The 17,603-nt window shown below is 45.2% G+C and overlaps 1 non-coding gene across 1 annotated transcript; it reads right to left on the bottom strand.

The window, feature by feature from the left end:
* Window positions 1-447: 447 nt before the first annotated feature.
* Window positions 448-16,174, bottom strand: LOC114598324 (uncharacterized). The gene is made up of 3 exons (XR_013392802.1): window positions 16,087-16,174; window positions 1,368-1,398; window positions 448-554 (listed from the first exon to the last, which is right to left on the bottom strand). It is a non-coding gene; the product is annotated as an uncharacterized LOC114598324 (transcript).
* Window positions 16,175-17,603: the final 1,429 nt, after the last annotated feature.

Raw genomic sequence — 17,603 nt, 5'->3', positions numbered from 1 at the left:
ATCTAGTCTGCCTGTTGGCTGGAGTGAAGCAAAGCCAACGCATATGGTCTTGGAAAATGTAAGGCAAAGACGGGGCAACCAGCCGACCTCCGGGAACATGGGCAAACACCTTGGTGTAGTGCTGAGACATCCAGAACCCCCCTCAGGAATTAATTCTGCAAGTTCTTTCAACTTAGTAAAAGCTGACACAGGTTGATGCCTTTGTTAAATTTTTAAAATCCCCCAGTATGTTCTATTGCTGTCAATATGTGTGAGTCCTTCATTAATGTCCAAGTGCAACTTTATTCCATTTTTCAGGAAATATGGCCTTCCCATGTTTATAAATGCAAGCATAGCATTGGGCCCTTGGAAAACACTGTGAACTTGAGAGTCAGCCATCAGGTAAACAGAAAAGCGATGTTCAGTCGAGGCCTCCTCCGTAAGGGCCACATAAGCATAGACAAAATACATTCCACTTTCCAAGATTTCCAGTGAGGAGGGACTTGTAGTCAGTGCAGAGCCAGGGCAAATGGGTTTCCATTCCCAATGGATGGACTTGTCAGAAGGGACTGGAGCTTGCAGGCATAAACCAGGGGAGAAGAACACCAAAAACAAAGTACAAAAAATGGTTATTGTTGTACTATTATGTGCAGCAAAATGGTATCCGACAGTCTCACTTCCTAGGCCTCCTTTCCAGTGTTCTAACCAGTCATCTCTGTCTCCTAGATACTTCCACGTTTCTTTTCCAACTAGCTTTCTGCATTCTGTGGCTACTGAGGAAGCTCAGCCTTCACTGAGCTAATTTTTGGGGGGGAGGCAGGGCCCCCCAGCTCTTTTAGGTTTTTTTTTACTTCTGCAAACCATGTGACGATTGCCCAACACGCTGATGTATGTGTAAGGAGCTCCTGCACATGAGGGGAGGGATCCTGGGCTAATTGGATGTGGAGAAGTTCAGTTCCAATACTTTGGTATGCATGTAGAGCCCCATCACACAAGGGAGGAGGTGCCTGACTAACATGCACAGCTGGGGGGGGGGGGGTTAGGACATGCAGCAACAGCCCTGCAACTCCCTCATGTCCATTCAATATGAGAGAGACTTTGAGTCAACCTCACACTCAGATCCTGTGTGTGTGCAGAATTAGTCCTTATGCCTTGCTTTTGCAAAGGCAGCACCAGTGAAGGGGGCAGAGGAAGCTTCAAGAAATAATCAGCTTTCCTCAATCCCATTATGAAACTGAATGGATGGATGAATAGTAATCACAATAGTAGAATTGTCCTTCATCATTTTAACTACCCTGAGACATATTTGATGAAAAGAAGTATAGAAGTGTCTTAAATAAATAAAAGATGGTAATTAAAAAAAATATCAAGCAGATCTGAGTACTTACAAGATCCATGAATCCAGCAAGTCTTGGGTGACTGTGGAGAAAAGAAAAGTTGGGAATTCACTATGTAATTACTCAAGTATTCCTTTCATACGGGGGCACCCAGGTCCAATCTCTATTTGGCCACAAAGTCACAGTCTCTCAGCCTAACCTACCTCACATGTTGCTGTGGGGCTAAAATGCTACTTGACTTCCGGGGCGGGGGGGGGGAGAGAGAAAATCTGCAAACACAGCATTCAAACTGTTTCTCGCTCTCAGATAAAAGCAGCTCTTAGCTAACGAAAGCGTAATTCATCTTTTGTAAACAGTACTTGGTATTAGTGGCAAATGGAGATGGGCAAACAGGCTTAGACTCACCTGAAGAGGAATCAGGCTTGTTCCAATGCCCCCAAACCCTTGCAGGTTTTACATATATGAGATAATGATGGAAAATTCTATCTGCTGCCCATTATCCCATCTCCAAGAAGAGAAACTCATCTCGGGTTCCAGGGCAGAGTATCGGGGGCAAGCAGAAACTCATCTGATGGTGGGAGAAGCCCAGCAGGCCTCTCCTCCTCAGATGTTTGTGAAGATGCTGCCAGCATGAATATCGCTGAGAGCCAGCACTCATGAGTTGTAGCAGTGCAACAACTCCAGTGGGAAAAGGAGCTGTCAGCAGACCATGTTCCATCTTGGGAGCAGCATTTCACTGTAATCAGGGGAAGCCCCAGCAGGCCTCCCCCTCCCCAAAAGAGCTGCTGCTGCCACCTGCTACCCTCCCCCCTCCCTTGGCCACCAAGCTGAATTGTGTCCCCTTCGGGATGGGGGTACCCAGCCACAGAGGGAAGGAAGGATGAGCGAGCTTGTCCATAAGCTGCCTTGAGTCCCTGTCAGGGAAAAAGGAGGGGTATAAATTCAAATATAATAATAATAATACTATAAATTATTATAGTAGGGGTGTATGCTCCCAATGAGAAAAAAGCAGCTTTTTTCAAGAACTTAGAAACAAAGCTGTTGGATTACCTGGAAGATAAAGTATTACTACTCGGAGACTTTAATGGGGTAATAAACCCACAACTAGACAGATCTGGAGGGAATAAAGGACAGGGAAAATTACAGTCTAGCTTTGTGAATATGACTGAAAGCTTTGACTTAAAAGACTCTTGGAGATATAAGCAATGCTGTAGGTAAAAGCCTCAGCGCCTAGGGCTTGCCGATCAAAAGGTCGGCGGTTCGAATCCCCGCGGCGGGGTGCGCTCCCGTTGCTCGGTCCCAGCGCCTGCCAACCTAGCAGTTCGAAAGCACCCCCGGGTGCAAGTAGATAAATAGGGACCGCTTACTGGCGGGAAGGTAAATGGCGTTTCCGTGTGCTGCGCTGGCTCGCCAGATGCAGCTTTGTCACGCTGGCCACGTGACCCGGAAGTGTCTCCGGACAGCGCTGGCCCCCGGCCTCTTGAGTGAGATGGGCGCACAACCCTAGAGTCTGTCAAGACTGGCCCGTACGGGCAGGGGTACCTTTACCTTTACCTTTAGAGAGATAATATACGTATTTTTCCAAACCAAATAAATCGGCTAGCAGGATAGACTCCATATGGGTTTCCATAGATATGCTTAAAAGGATTGAGGCGTCACAGATTAAACCAAAAACAACCTCAGACCATAACCCGGTCTTATTAAGAATAAAATCAGATTGGAGAACAGGAACAAGGAGATGGAAATTGAATGAATCTTTATTGAAAGAGGAAAAAATAGTAGAGGGTACTAAAAATACATTGAAGGGATATTTTGAATTAAATAATAAACAAGTGAGTGACGTTAGAACAATATGGGACACTGGCAAGGCGGTTATTAGGGGATACTTTATAAAACAAAATGCCTTACAAAGAAAAGAAAGCGATAAGGAGAAAATGGGATTGTTAGAAGAAGCAAAGGAAAGGAAAAAGAGCTGAATAAACCAGTGTTTCCCAACCGGTGTTCCGCGGCACACTAGTGTGCCGCCGGACGTTGCCTAGTGTGCCGTGGGAGTAGTGGCGTAGCGTGGGGGGTGCCAGAGGTGCCAGTCGCACCGGGCGCAACATCTGCGGGGGGCGCGAGTCCAGAGGGAAGGGACAAGTTCCTTCCTCTGCCGGGCTCCCCGCCGCCACCGCCAGCCTTGCGCCCTAGCGCGCGCACGCCCCCCGCCGCCGCTGCGGCTGCGCTCCACTCACTGCTCGCAGGAGGAGCAGCCACTGCAGCAGCGCTGACACCGCCACCGACGCCTGGCCGGGCACGGGCAGCCTCCGCACCCCGACGCCGACGCCATCCCCTTCCCCCTTTTTTCCAGAGCTGGGGGAGGGGGAGGTTTTAAAAGGGGGTCTTGCATTGGCGATCCTGCAGCACTTTGGGCCGCACGACGCGAGCGCGCAGCACGGATCAGCCACGACCCCACCCCGTGCATTTCCCGGGGAAAAGTGCTCCACGTGGGAGGCGCGTTTCCCCTTCATTCCCTCTCGTGCAAATCCTCCTTGGGTTCCCTCCCCCGTCTTTCCTCTCCCTACCTCACAAAAGCCTCACCTCGTCGCCTCCTCGCTGCCTCTCGCCTCCGCAGGAGCGTTTCCCTCCGCGGAAGAAGGAGCAGGGCGCTTTTGCAACTTTGCCTTCCCCGCCCCACCACGGAGCACATTTTCCTCGCCCCCCCAACCCCCGCATGTAGAATAGAAGCCCTCCAGCCTCCACGGTGCACAAACTCTCCCCTCTGCAACGAAGCGCTTTGTTGCATATCTTTGGTGAGGTTTTTAGGCAGTCTTGGTGCACCTTAAATCAGCGCTAATTGCGCCTGGACGCAGTATTTACTTCTGAGTAGGCCCCCTTCTCTCCCCCCCCCCCCCCGTAGCACCTGACGTTGCTATTCGTATCATCAGGTTTGTTTGTTGATAATTTAATTGTTTTAAAAGCATCATGCTAAAGAGCTCTCTCCCACCCCCAGACCCTTGGGCAAAACAGAAACACACACATACACAAACACAGAGATTGAGCCCTGCAGGTTTTATGAAATGAATGGATTCTGAATGCCTGTTTCAGTGGCTTGTCCGCCTTAGGCTGCTGGGCCAGACACCTGTTACACGGTGCAGTCCGTAAGCTGTGAGCGCTGCTACCTGCCGCCGAGACCACGTAACGACAGTCTTGAAAGACCTACATTGGCTCACAGTACCTTTCCGAGCACAATTCAAAGTGTTGGTGCTGACCTTTAAAGCCCTAAGCGGTTTCGGTCCAGTATACCTGAAGTAGCGTCTCCGCCACCATCGTTCAGCCCAGACACTGAGATCCAGTGCCAAGGGCCTTCTGGCAATTCCCTCACTGTGAAAAGTGAGGTTACAGGGAACCAGGCAGAGGGCCTTCTCGGTAGTGGCGCCCGCCCTGTGGAATGCTCTCCCATCAGACATCAAAGAGATAACCATTACCTTCTATGCTGTTACTATTTTTTTATTTTTTTTTACATAAGTAAAAAGTGACTTTTCCCCATCTGGCATGGTGGTGTGCCTCGAGATTTTTTTCATGAAACAAGTGTGCCTTTGCCCAAAAAAGGTTGGGAAACACTGGAATAAACAACTAAACAATGAAAAAATTAAAAAAAGAAATCAAATTATTACAGGCAGAATACAAATCGAAAATAGAACAAGAAATTGAATGGAATCTGAAAATGTTTAAACAGAACAATTTTGAATTTGCACATAAACAACTCAAAAAAGGAAAAAGGAAAAACAAATCAACAGAATAAAAATAGGTGATCCCAAAAGAATATTACAAAAATTTCTTAAATATTATGAAGATTTGTATTTTAAAAATGTAGACATAGGGGAAGAAGTAGAAGATTATGTAACCCAACAGAAAATCCCAGAGGTTAAAAAAGAGAAAGTCCAAATGTTTAATGCTCCGATATCAACATTAGAAATCAGGAATGCAATCAAGAAGGTTAAAACAGGGAAAACACCAGGCCCAGATGGTCTCCCAGTGGAATTCTATAAAAAAATGGAAGAGATTTTAATACCACTAACCGAAATAATGAATAACACCCTTAATCAAGGGAAAATCCCCAACTCATGGAAAGAAGCCTATGTAACACTAATACCTAAACAGGGAGGTGACCCAGAGTTAATATCCAGTCACAGGCCAATATCACTATTAAACTGTGATTATAAACTCTTTGCCAATATATTGGCAAGCAGGCTTAAAGAAGCTATCAAAGGAATCATTCACCCAAACCAGACAGGGTTTCTCCCAGGAAGGCAAATTTCAGGAAATACCAGAAACATTGTTGATATTTTGGAATATCTAGAAGTTAAAAGTGATAAAAAGGCAGCCTTGTTATTACTCAATACGGAAAAGGCATTCAACAATGTCTCCTGGCATTTTATGAAAAAACAGAAATAATGGAACTAGGAACAAAATTTAGAAATGGAATTGAAGCAATATATCACCAACAAAGAGCTAGATTTCTTATAAATGGCAACCTTACAGATAATATCCCCATCGCAAAAGGGACAAAACAGGGATGCCCTTTGTCATCTCTGTTATTTATATTAGCCCTAGAACCACTTTTACAAAATATCAGGAAAGACGAAAATACAAAAGGAATAGTGAGTGGGAAAAAGTCTTATAAAGTTAGAGCATTTGCCGACGATCTAATTGCAACAACACAAGATCTGAAACAAAGCATACCAGCAGTTATAGACCTAATTAGTAAAATATGAATTATGGTGCTGGAGGAGACTCTTGAGAGTCCCATGGACTACAAGAAGATCAAACCTCTCCATTCTGAAGGAAATCAGCCCTGAGTGCTCACTGGAAAGACAGATCCTGAAGCTGAGGCTCCAATACTTTGGCCACCTCATGAGAAGAGAAGACTCCCTGGAAAAGACCCTGATGTTGGGAAAGATGGAGGGCACAAGGAGAAGGGGTTGACAGAGGACGAGATGGTGGGACAGTGTTCTCGTAGCTACCAGCATGATTTTGACCAAACTGTGGGAGGCAGTGGAAGACAGGAGTGCCTGGCGTGCTCTGGTCCAGGGGGTCACGAAGAGTTGGACATGACTAAATGACTAAATAACAACAAAAGAAAATATGGAAGAATAGTGACCAAAAACTTAACACAGGAAGAGAAAAGAGAATTACAAGAAAGAACAGGCCTGGAAATTTAAAAAAAAGATTAAATATCTGGGGATCTGGATATGAACCAAAAGTATAAACCTGTATGAAGATAACTACATTAAATCCTGGAAAGATCTTTTTTAAAAAATATCTTTGGGGGAAAATCTCAGCAGTGAAAACGAATATTCTTCCCAGAATGGTTTTTTTGTTCCAAACAATACCAATCCTGGGAAGATTGAAATGTTTCCAAGAATGGAAAAAGGAAATAGCAAGATTGTTTGGAACGGAAAGAAACCGAGAATTAAACACCAATTACTAATAGATAAAAAAGAGAGAGGAGGCTTTGCGCTTCCAGACCTAGAATTATACCATGCAACTGCAGGATTGGTATGGCTAAAAGAATGGCTCACTTTAAAAGATACTGATGTGTTAGATCTTGAAGGCCACGACAATCAGTACAGATGGCACGCTTACTTAATATGTGAAAAAGTGAAGGTCCACAAGGGGTTTTTGAGCCATGTGATAAGAAAATCATTTTATAAGATATGGATTAAATATAAAGGATTACTGAAGCCAAAGATACCAATGTGCACCTCACCCGCAGAAGTCATAGCAGTTAAAAAGAGGAATATGAAAAGAGAGTTGCCCACGTACCGATTATTACTAGAAGCGGATGAAGATGAGCCGACTTTGAAGAAATATGATGAAATCAAAAGCCACCTGTCGAATTGGCTCCAATATTTTCAGTTAAACCAAAGATTGTGTATAGATAAGAAAGAAGGTATTGCAAATTTGAAAAAGAGTTAACCCACAATAAAGGAAAACACATTTCACGAATTTAATGACTACTTATTAGAATGGGAAGTAAAAGATGAAGAAGTTAAACTAGTAATGGCAAAGTGGGTGCAGGACCTTGGATACAATATCTACATGGAACAATGGGAAAGATTGTGGAGGACAGATATTAAATTCAGGGCATGCTACCTCAGGGAAAACACTATGAAGATGTTATACAGATGGCATCACACCCCTTTAAAACTCGCTAAAATGTATAAAGGCAGGTTGCCAACATACTGGAGATGCAAAAAGGACATAGAGTCATATTTTCATATGTGGTGGAACTGTCTGGTTATCCCTGAATTTTGGAACAACATCTACAGCGAACTGAAAAAGTTATTTAAATTTACATTTAAAAAAACCCCAGAGATCTTCCTATTAGGTATACTACCAATAGAATTTTTTAAAAGTATAAGACCATTGTTTATGGATGCAATCACAGCAGCTAGAATAATAGTGTAAAGAAACTGGAAAAATGAAACACTACCAACGATAACAGAGTGGCAGACTCTCATGACAGAGTACCTGCAACTAGCAAAACTGACGGGAAGAGTCAGAGGAGTTTCAAACCAGTATATGCAGAGTGGAAAATATTTAAGGAATATTTAAAATTGTATTGTACAAACAACAACATACTTGCAGAACTAGATTGATACTTGTAAGCAAAAAGTGTATCAGATATCTTATCAGAATATATAAAAATAATGTGAAATAATATAAATCTGTGCGAGAAAACATAGACAATATAAGTAGTATAATGAGAATGATTGGAAGTTTTACATTTTAACTTGTTACTTAATTGTAATATACTGTATTTTCCTTTCTTTCTTTTTTTCTTTACTTTCGTTACTTTTGCTTTGTATGACTTGTTATCTATGTAAATATGTTTATGTGGGAAACTAATAAAGATTATTAAAAATACATAAACAAATAATAATAATTCAAATATTATTATTATAAAAAGTATCTTTCTCATTTATCCAATCATTTCCACATCAGTCTGTGAATTAATTTTTAAAAGTCATCTTGAGAACTGATCAGTTTCTTAGTGCGAATTTCTCCTAATAGACATTTTCCTATGCAATTACTTGTAATGTAATGCATTTTGTATATTATTTTCACTAATACGAGACATTTTTAATTACTGTATTTTTCGCTCTATAGGGTGCACTTTTCCCCCTCCAAAAATGAAGGGGAAATGTGTGTGCATCCTATGGAGCGAATGCAGGGGGGAGGCAGGCAGGAAAAGCCCCCAAAAGCCGCACACAAGCTTCGCACGGCTCTTGAGGGCTTTTCCCCAGGAGGGAGAAGGGACTGACGCGGCCAATCAGTCCCTTCTGCCTCCTCGTAGAAAAGCCCACAGAAGCCGCACGCTCCTTAAAGGGTGCGCGGCTCCTGTGGGCTTTTGCGGGAGGTGGGGGTATTGCCATAGCCGTGGGCAGCCTCTCCCGGCTGGAGAGCGGCTATGGCAGAAGCCAAGACAGGGGGCGGGAAGCACAGACAGCAAGCGGGAAGCATCCCGCTCGGTGTCTTGGCTTCCTCTTTAGTCGTGCGCCACCTCTCCAGCCGGGAGAGGGTGCACAGGGCGAAAGAAGCCATAGCCCTGGGCTTCCCCGGCAGCCCCGAGAAGCTCGCGGAGCAACGGGAAGGCTGCGCGCCTTTCCGCTGCTCCCCGACCTGCTCTTTGGGGCTGGTGGTGGGCTCCCCCCCCCCGCCAGCCCCAAAGAGCAGGTCGAAAGGAACCTGAAGCCTGGAGAGCGAGAGGGGTTGGTGCGCACCAACCCCTCTCGCTCTCCAGGCTTCAAAGGTAGCCGCCTGAAGGCGACTGAACGCACCTTGAAGGGCACCTTGTTTTAGAGGAGGAGAACAAGGGGAGGGGAATTCTCTCCCTCTCTGCGCAGCGCCTCCTGCCGCTTCGCTGAAGGGGCACTGGGCAGAGAGGGGGAGAAATTTTTTTTCTTGTTCTCCCCCTCTAAAACAAGGTGCGTCCTATGGTCCAGCACGTCCTATAGAGCGAAAAATACGGTAATAGCTTTCTCTGAATTTGTTTTATTTTTTATTTTTTATATAATAATATTTATTAAGTTTTCCATTTTAACAATCCAATTAAAACCACATTAAAAACATTCCAAATTTTAAAATTAACAAACAGTCCGAATTTTATGCCAAATTATAAATCTTTGGTTGACTTCCCGTGCTCTGAGGTTCGGGGGGTGATGATGATCTCATATTTGTACTGCTTCTCTTTAATTAGTCCAGGTAATTCCAATAAGACAATCTGATGTTGATCCTTCGTTAGTTCGTCTGGCAAGCAGGTTAGACCAATATAATATATTTCTGTGTGGCTGTTTATTTTCCTGTCCGTGGCATTTCACTTTCACTTTTCTCATGTCTGTGATTTTCCACTGTGACACATTCCAAAATGGAGGAAATCTGGCTTTCTGCCATTTGTAACAAGCATATGTCCAAATGTATTTGTTTTATCTCCTTTCCAAGACAAATAAGCTGTACTTTAGCTAGAAACCATAATTTGCATCTTCTGTTTTTATCAATCTGTTGAAGGTAATTGCAAATTCAAAAATCATTTCCCCACAGTTGTGCTGTGGTGGCAAGGTAAACTGTGTTTCCATGCACTCTGGCTCATGGTGTCCCGTTGTGCCAGAAGCGGTTTAGTCCTGCTGGCCGCATGACCCGGAAAGCTGTCTGTGGACAAACGCAGCTGCCTTGGCCTGAAAGCGAGATGAGCGTCGCAACCCCAGAGTCAAATTCAACGGGACTTAGCTATCCAGGAGTCCTTTACCTTTATCTTAATAAAAGGAAGATGTAAATCTTCTGCAATTCTTCTCACATATTTCACGACCGAGCAAAGAGATTTTGGTCTCATCACTCCAAATAACACTGTCCTATTGTTCCGCTGTCCAGTTAACATGGGTTTAGCCCAGTTTAGCCTTTTCAACCTTTGTTTGAGAGATAGCAATGGCTTTTCCCTTGGAATTCTAGCATTTAGACCATATTCCTGCAGTCTGCACCGAACTGTCCTTGCACTCAACTTCACATTACATCACGCCATGTCATCTTGTATACACTCAGATGATTTTCTTCTGTCATGTGGGCACAGTCTCTCAATTCCTCGATCATCACTTGCTGTTGTTCACCTTTTCCTGCCTTTACCAGTCTAATTTTGTAGTGACTGAGTCTCCTTATACCTCTTCAAAAAATTAGAAATGCCACCTTTGGTTAAGTTTCCACCATTTTTTCTTCTAATTTCTTTATAACTTTAGCTTTGTTCACTTAATAGTACTATTTTACTTCACTTTCTGGGTGACCAGTCAACTCTTTGCGCCATTTCTTTAAAGTTATTTATTATGTTTTACAAGCTCACTAAATGAAAGAACACAAAAAATCCAACCAACTTGATAGCAATCACACAACACACTGACCAATGTCCTCTCAGCTCTAGTACATACCATCAGTAGCTGAATCCTACCCTGACCTGACTGAATCATTGCCAAAACAAGATGACACCCGATTGGCTCTCTAAACACCCGTGCTCATTGGCTACATTCAAATGAAGGAAAGCTACTGCATATCAACCTAAGCAAGTTGTGCTTCCTTTTTCTGGTTCTTTGGCTATAACTTTTGATAGAATACAGATAATTGAACAAACTTTGTTACATTACATTCTTCATTCCATTGATATTTTATGGTATTACTAAAAAAGAAGAAGTGGTGTTATGAGCCATCAAACCTTGGAAATACACTTTTCCCAAAATGTTTCCACAATTTTGGCCACTAGTGTACCCATATTCTAGAGTCATAAACTGAATTTCCCCCAGTATTTAGCTATTGTTCCTCATGAAGCAAAAAAGAAACGAGTCATCAGTTCCTTCTTCTTCTTCAGATCTTCATTATTATACTTGAATAAGGATGCAAGCTTTACCTTTGTGCTTGCATTTTTGTACACCTTTGCTGGGCTGGAGAACTGGCAAAGGGAGAATCTTGACAGATGACCATTTCACTTTGCATATTGTTTCTGAAAGGGCAAACCAGGCAAATGTGAACCAAATTGAATTTCAACCTCATTCCTGAGCCAGGCACATAATTATTCTTGCTTGCAACGATTTGAGGTGGGATGCTCGTTTACGCCAGTACCTCTGCTTGAATACTCATAAGACCCATATAAATAATAGACTACTTTTCTTAAAGAACTCAGAGTTCTGACTGGCTGGCTTCCCCCGCCACCCTGACCTGATGAACAATTGTCATGGAACTGCACCTCGTGAGCAGGGTAGCAGGGTGTGCCAGAGTCTGGTGCTGATAACGCCAAGGTTGCAGGTTCGATCCCTGTATGGGACAGCTGCATATTCCTGCATTGCAGGGGGTTGGACTAGATGATCCTCAGGGGCTCTTCCAGCTCTAGAATTCTATGATTCTATGATTTGTGCTATTAGTGGAAGCCACAGTGCTGTGTCACAGCTCCTCTGACCATGGACAAGGAGGAGCTAAAAATAAGATCTCATAGAGCACAGATGGGGAACCTCAGTTCTGGGACCAACTATTTCCCTCCAGGCCCCTATACCTGGCCCTTGACACTCTTTCCAGGCCTCACACCCTCTTGCCAGGCCACACTCTCCAGGCAACCTGAGGGGCTTTTTTTTGCCTGGTTGGCATTGTCGCCCGGTTCTAGGATAGAGCGGTGGGGGCATCTAGTATGCTTGAGTGGCTGGAGGGGAGCCTGCTGTGAAAAGGTAAGCAGGGGTGGAGGAAGGGGGGCTGCCCCGGGTGTCACCACTGAGGGAGGTGACAAAATGCCAGGCAACACTCACTACGGGGCCTGCAGCGTTTCCCCAGCCACGCGTCTCTCCTGAGAGAGACACGGTGGCTTGGGTGCGTGCAGGCTCTGCACTGCCCAAACGGTCTGCCCGCTGCTCCCCCCCCCCCCCAGCTGTAGGACGGCTGAGTGGGAGGAGGCAGGCAGACTCCGGAGGCTCCACAGTGTGCCCCGTCCCTATGGGCAGCGCGCCCTGCCCCTGGGCATGCCACCCCAGGTGCCTGAGCGGCTTGCTTCGCCACTGAAGGTAAGACCCACACCTGTTGCTTCACCCACTTTTCCTTCAGACACCACCTGTCGGTAACACCTGGGCCATGGGAAGAAAAGCACCCCCCTGCCGTAGGGCAGAGATTCATTGGTGCCTCTTCTATCCCACCTCCCAAGGAGCTTTAGGGGGCAGGTATGGTTTCTCCCCTTCCCCGTTTTATCCACGCCACAAGGGCCGGGGGCGCATGAATGGCCCCAAAGATGTTTCGTGACTTTATGACCTGGGGTCTCCTGAGTCACAGCAGTCTAATAACTATTTTGCACTGGCTCTTCCTTAAAATTCCACTAGACCAATGCTGCAAAGTTCCAGTATTGTATTTCCCATAAAGTTACCATAGACATAAAATTGTTACAACTACTAATTAATAGAATAGAATAGAATAGAATAGAATAGAATAGAATAGATTCTTTATTGTCATTACACAAGTGCAACATTGCACAAGTGCAACGAAATTGGATGCCATCCCTTAAAAACAACAAAAGCAAAACAACAACAACAACCAAACAAACCACATTCCAGCCACACCCACACCAACACCCATCAAACTCCCAGGTCACACTATCGAGTTACAGCATTCAAAAAGGCCACAGCTCTTGGATAGAAACTGTTTTTCAGTCTATTTGTCCTTGACTTGATGTTTCTATATCTCCTGCCAGAAGGCAGTAGTGCAAACAGACTGTGTCCCGGGTGAGATGAATCCTGCAGGATGTTGTTTGCTTTCCTAAGACAACGGGAACCGTACAGTTCTTCCAAAGATGGGAGAGGATGACCAATAATCCTTTGGGCTGTGGTTATGACCTTCTGGAGCACCTTCCTCTCCCTAGCTGTACAACTGGAGAACCAAGCACAAATACAGTATGTAAGAATGCTCTCTATGGAGCCTCGGTAGAAGGACACCAGCAGTCTCTCACTCAGATTGTTCTTCTTCAAAAGTCTGAGGAAATAAATTCTCTGCTGGGCCTTCTTCACCAGAGCAGTGGTATTTGCGCTCCAAGTCATGCCCTGATCGATAGTTACTCCCAAAAACCTGAATTCCGCCACCCTCTCCACCTGTTCCCCGTTGATATACAAGGGCTGAATGTCCGCCTTTTTTTTCCTGTAATCCACCACCAATTCCTTGGTCTTAGCCGTATTAAGAGCCAGATTGTTCTCTCCACACCAAACACAGAGCCGCTCCACCTCGTCCCGATAGGCGGACTCATCCCCTCCTGAAATGAGCCCTACCACCGTAGTGTCATCAGCAAACTTGATGATTTTGTTGCTGGAATAGATGGCTGTACAGTCATACGTATAGAGAGCATAGAGCAGGGGACTCAACACACAACCCTGTGGTGAGCCGGTGTTAAGGCTAAGGGCTGTGGACATATGTGACCCTACTCTAACCCTCTGAGAACGTTCTGACAAAAAATCCAAAACCCAGAGACAGGTGGAGTTGGAGAGTCCAATCGCCTCTAGCTTGGACACCAGTCTATGGGGGGAGGATAGTGTTAAAAGCAGAGCTAAAATCCACAAACAGCAGCCTCACATAACTCCCCGGCTGCTCCAGATGGGACAGAGCAGCATGGAGAGTGGTGGTGATAGCGTCTTCTGTGGATCTATTTGCCCTGTATGCAAACTGGTAGTTGTCAAAAGTTGATGGAAGACAGGAAATAATGTGACGGCGCACCAGTTTCTCAAAACACTTCATGATGATTGGAGTCAGTGCAACTGGTCTGTAGTCATTCAAACTGCTGATTGTGGATTTTTTAGGCAGAGGGACAATAGTTGACGACTTCAGGCAGGGTGGGACAATAGACTGGTGTAAGGACTTATTGAAGATCTTAGTAAAGACCCTCGCCAGCTGATCCGCACAGCCCTTCAACACCTTTCCAGTGATGCCATCAGGTCCAGCCGCCTTCCTCGGATTCGCCATCCTCAATACCTGTCTCACCTCATGCTCCTCTACCGTGAATGAGGGGCCCCTATGGGCTGGTGGCTGTAATACCGGCATCTCAGGTGGCTCCCTCTCGAAGCGAGCAAAGAAGAGGTTAAGCTCCTCCGCCAGCAAAGGGTCACCGTCGACAGCACCAAGGTTAGGTTTGTAGTTGGTAATATGCTGAATCCCCTGCCACATCTGTCTTGTGTTGTTGCTCCTTAAATTATCCTCAATCCTCAGCCTATAATCCAATTTTGCCCGTCGAATACCCCTCTTCAAGTTTGCTCTTGCCACACTGTAAAGCTGCACCTCGCCTGACCTGAAAGCCCTGTTCCTTTCCCGCAACAGGCACTGGACCTCTCTATTCATCCAGGGTTTCTGATTGGGGTAAAACCGGATGGATTTATTTACTGTGACAGTGTCTGTGCAGTGATTGATATAGCACAGAACTGCCGCCGTGTGTTCCTCCAGGTCTGTACGATCGAAAATATCCCAATTGGTTCTCTCAAAACAGTCCTGCAGCTGGTGAATAGCACCTTCAGGCCAGATTTTAACAGATTTTAATATTGTGGGAGCCCGTTTCCTGAGTGGGATATATGCTGGTACCAGGAACAGAGACATATGGTCGGACTGGCCCAAGTGTGGCAGCTGTAAAGCCCTATAGCCGTGATTTACATTCGAATAAACTTTATCCAGTGTCTTGTCCCCTCTTGTGGGACATTTCACATGCAAATACAAATACAAATACAAATCATTGATATACTAATATCAGTCATTCCATTGGGCTGCAGCAGCAGCATCAAAGATGAGAATTGGGGGGCACCCCCTTGGCACTCACCCCTCTGGGCGCTTCTCCCTCAAGGGGATCCTCGCAAGAACTGGAGCCCCTGTTTGCTTGCCCCCTCCCCCCTCGCCTTTTCTGCTGTCTTGTGGTTGTAAACCTGAGGGCAGCGACTGGCTTATTTGTTAATGATCTCACTCTGGGAGCTTTCTCAGCTGAAGAGTAGGAGGAAAATGTTTTAAATAAATCTTTCTCTAGAGGTTTGTTATCTGCTTACCTGTTTGTGATGGAGAAGAATGCAGGCGATAGAAAATGGAAGTAAAACCAGCATCAAGATGACCAAACATGCTGCAAGACACAGGGTAATCCTATAGTTTCTTGCTGTTTGGGGGTCACTGTGAGGGTTGGGCCCCTCTGTGAAAGCCAGCGCCTCCATGGAGGAAGCTCCAGCCAGCCTGTGCTTACTGGAACTCCTTAAAAACGTCTCCAGAAGTTAGTAGCCCTGAGCCATGGGAAAGATATTTATATGCTTGGAGGTCACCTTCTTTAACAAGGGGTGGAGTTTGTATTTCATCACAGTCTGGGCTATAGAAGAGGAGACACATTGAGCGAAACTGACGTAGGAGGAGGAACTCTCCTCTGGCTCAAAACCCCACAAAGGCTGTGAAATGAAACTGCTCCAAGGACAGGAGAGGGCTGCTGAGGAAGACAATCACATCAGCTGCTTACGTTAAGGTTACCAGATTTTTTTTCAATGAATCTGGGGACACTTTTCAACTTCACTGGATTTTGTCAAGGGACTGATTTGTAAATACAAGGACTGTCCCCAGGAAACAGGGACGTCTGGTAACCTTAGCTTACGTAGAATCATAGAATCATAGAGTTGGAAGAGACCACAAGGGCCATCGAGTCCAACCCCCTGCCAAGCAGGAAGCACCATCAGAGCACTCCTGACATATGGTTGTCAAGCCTCTGCTTAAAGACCTCCAAAGACGGAGACTCCACCACACTCCTTGGCAGCAAATTCCACTGTCGAACAGCTCTTACTGTCAGGAAGTTCTTCCTAATGTTTTTCTTTCAACGTCTATGAAGCGTTGTAAAAGGGCACTGCATAATGAAATACAATGTACTGCAATTTATTTTTATCTAAAGTTTAAGAGACATAAGGTCAATATGTACAAGAGTTTTGGTTTTCCTTGTGAAACAGTCCAAGTATCTGAACTACGTGAGTTTCAAAAGCTTTGACTTAATATTAGGAATGTGCAGTCAAGCCATCTGAATGGCTCAAATCTATATATGAAATCAAATCGCTGCCTCTGCTCCCTGATTCTTGTTGTCCTCCTTAAGGGCTGCAAATGCAGCAGAAGAAGAAGTTGCAACTGGCAGGGTTCCCCTCTGAAGGCAGCAACCTTCAGTCTGCCCCACTGGCTCTCCTCTGCCTGATCCTTCCTGCATGCCAAGGCTGCACCATCCCTTCTGTCTCTGAGCCTCGTGTCGTTTTGCTCCATTCCTAGCTTCTATTTGGCTCCTCATTCCATCATTTGCCACGTCCCCATCTGCCATTGTTTTCTTTTTAGGCCACCACATACTTTGCTCCAGGTCCTCCTCTAATCACTCTGTATGTGGACCTGTCTCCCTCACGCCCCCCCACCTGCCCCACAGCATACAGCCCCCCATATCTTACACACTGCAGGGTTTCTTCAGAGCTGCCATCTCTGCTCAGTCTTTCATTGCCTTAGTTCCCTGTCTTCTCTTCTCTTTTTCTCAAGCCTTGTTTTCCACTTACAGTTTCTTGAACCAAGGGCAAAAACAGAAGTAACATGAAAGCAGAAGTTGCCATGGGTTCTTCGCTCACCCTCTGTAGCCCAGGCTCAGCATCACAGCTTAGATGTGCTGCCTGTCCAGCTGCCGGCCCAACGGAAAGGGGTGGGCCTTGCTTTGGCAGACATCTGGCACAGGATTGCTCTGTCAGCCATTGCACTTCACCAGCTGCCTTCCAGACAGGGCTTTGTGGTGAAAACTGTGGTCCTCATCCATGTGTGTTTGTTTGCAAGGTCCACACAACATTGTGTACCTTTCAAAAAATCTAATCTGTATTTATTCATTCTAGGGGGATTCTGATTGAAAAATTTGAAAAATGCCAGTAGACCAGTTGCAATATTTGAACGATCTGTTTGCAATATTAAACCCTTTCCAGAAACCACCTAAGGGGTTTGCTGTGGAATCACCACTCTCTGTTTTACTCTCTTTTTATGGGTCATCTGTGCAGTGCTAATCAAATCACTGACTGGCTATGTTTTCCGTATGTTGTTTCTGGGTCTTTTTAGACCTCATAAAATCTGACTTAAGGACAAAAAAAGCACAGAAGAGCAGCACAACTTCCAAAAGTGTGGGCTATTCCAAGAGGTTTGGTTTTGACATTTGCCTTGATGCCTTGAGCGGATTTTAAAAAGAAAAGACTGAATGGGAGCCATGAACCCTAAACTAAACGCAAAAAATAT

The sequence above is a fragment of the Podarcis muralis genome, chromosome 5 (assembly GCF_964188315.1).
Source record: "Podarcis muralis chromosome 5, rPodMur119.hap1.1, whole genome shotgun sequence".
Lineage (NCBI taxonomy): Eukaryota > Metazoa > Chordata > Lepidosauria > Squamata > Lacertidae > Podarcis > Podarcis muralis.
This window is presented reverse-complemented; position numbering and strand designations above follow the sequence as displayed.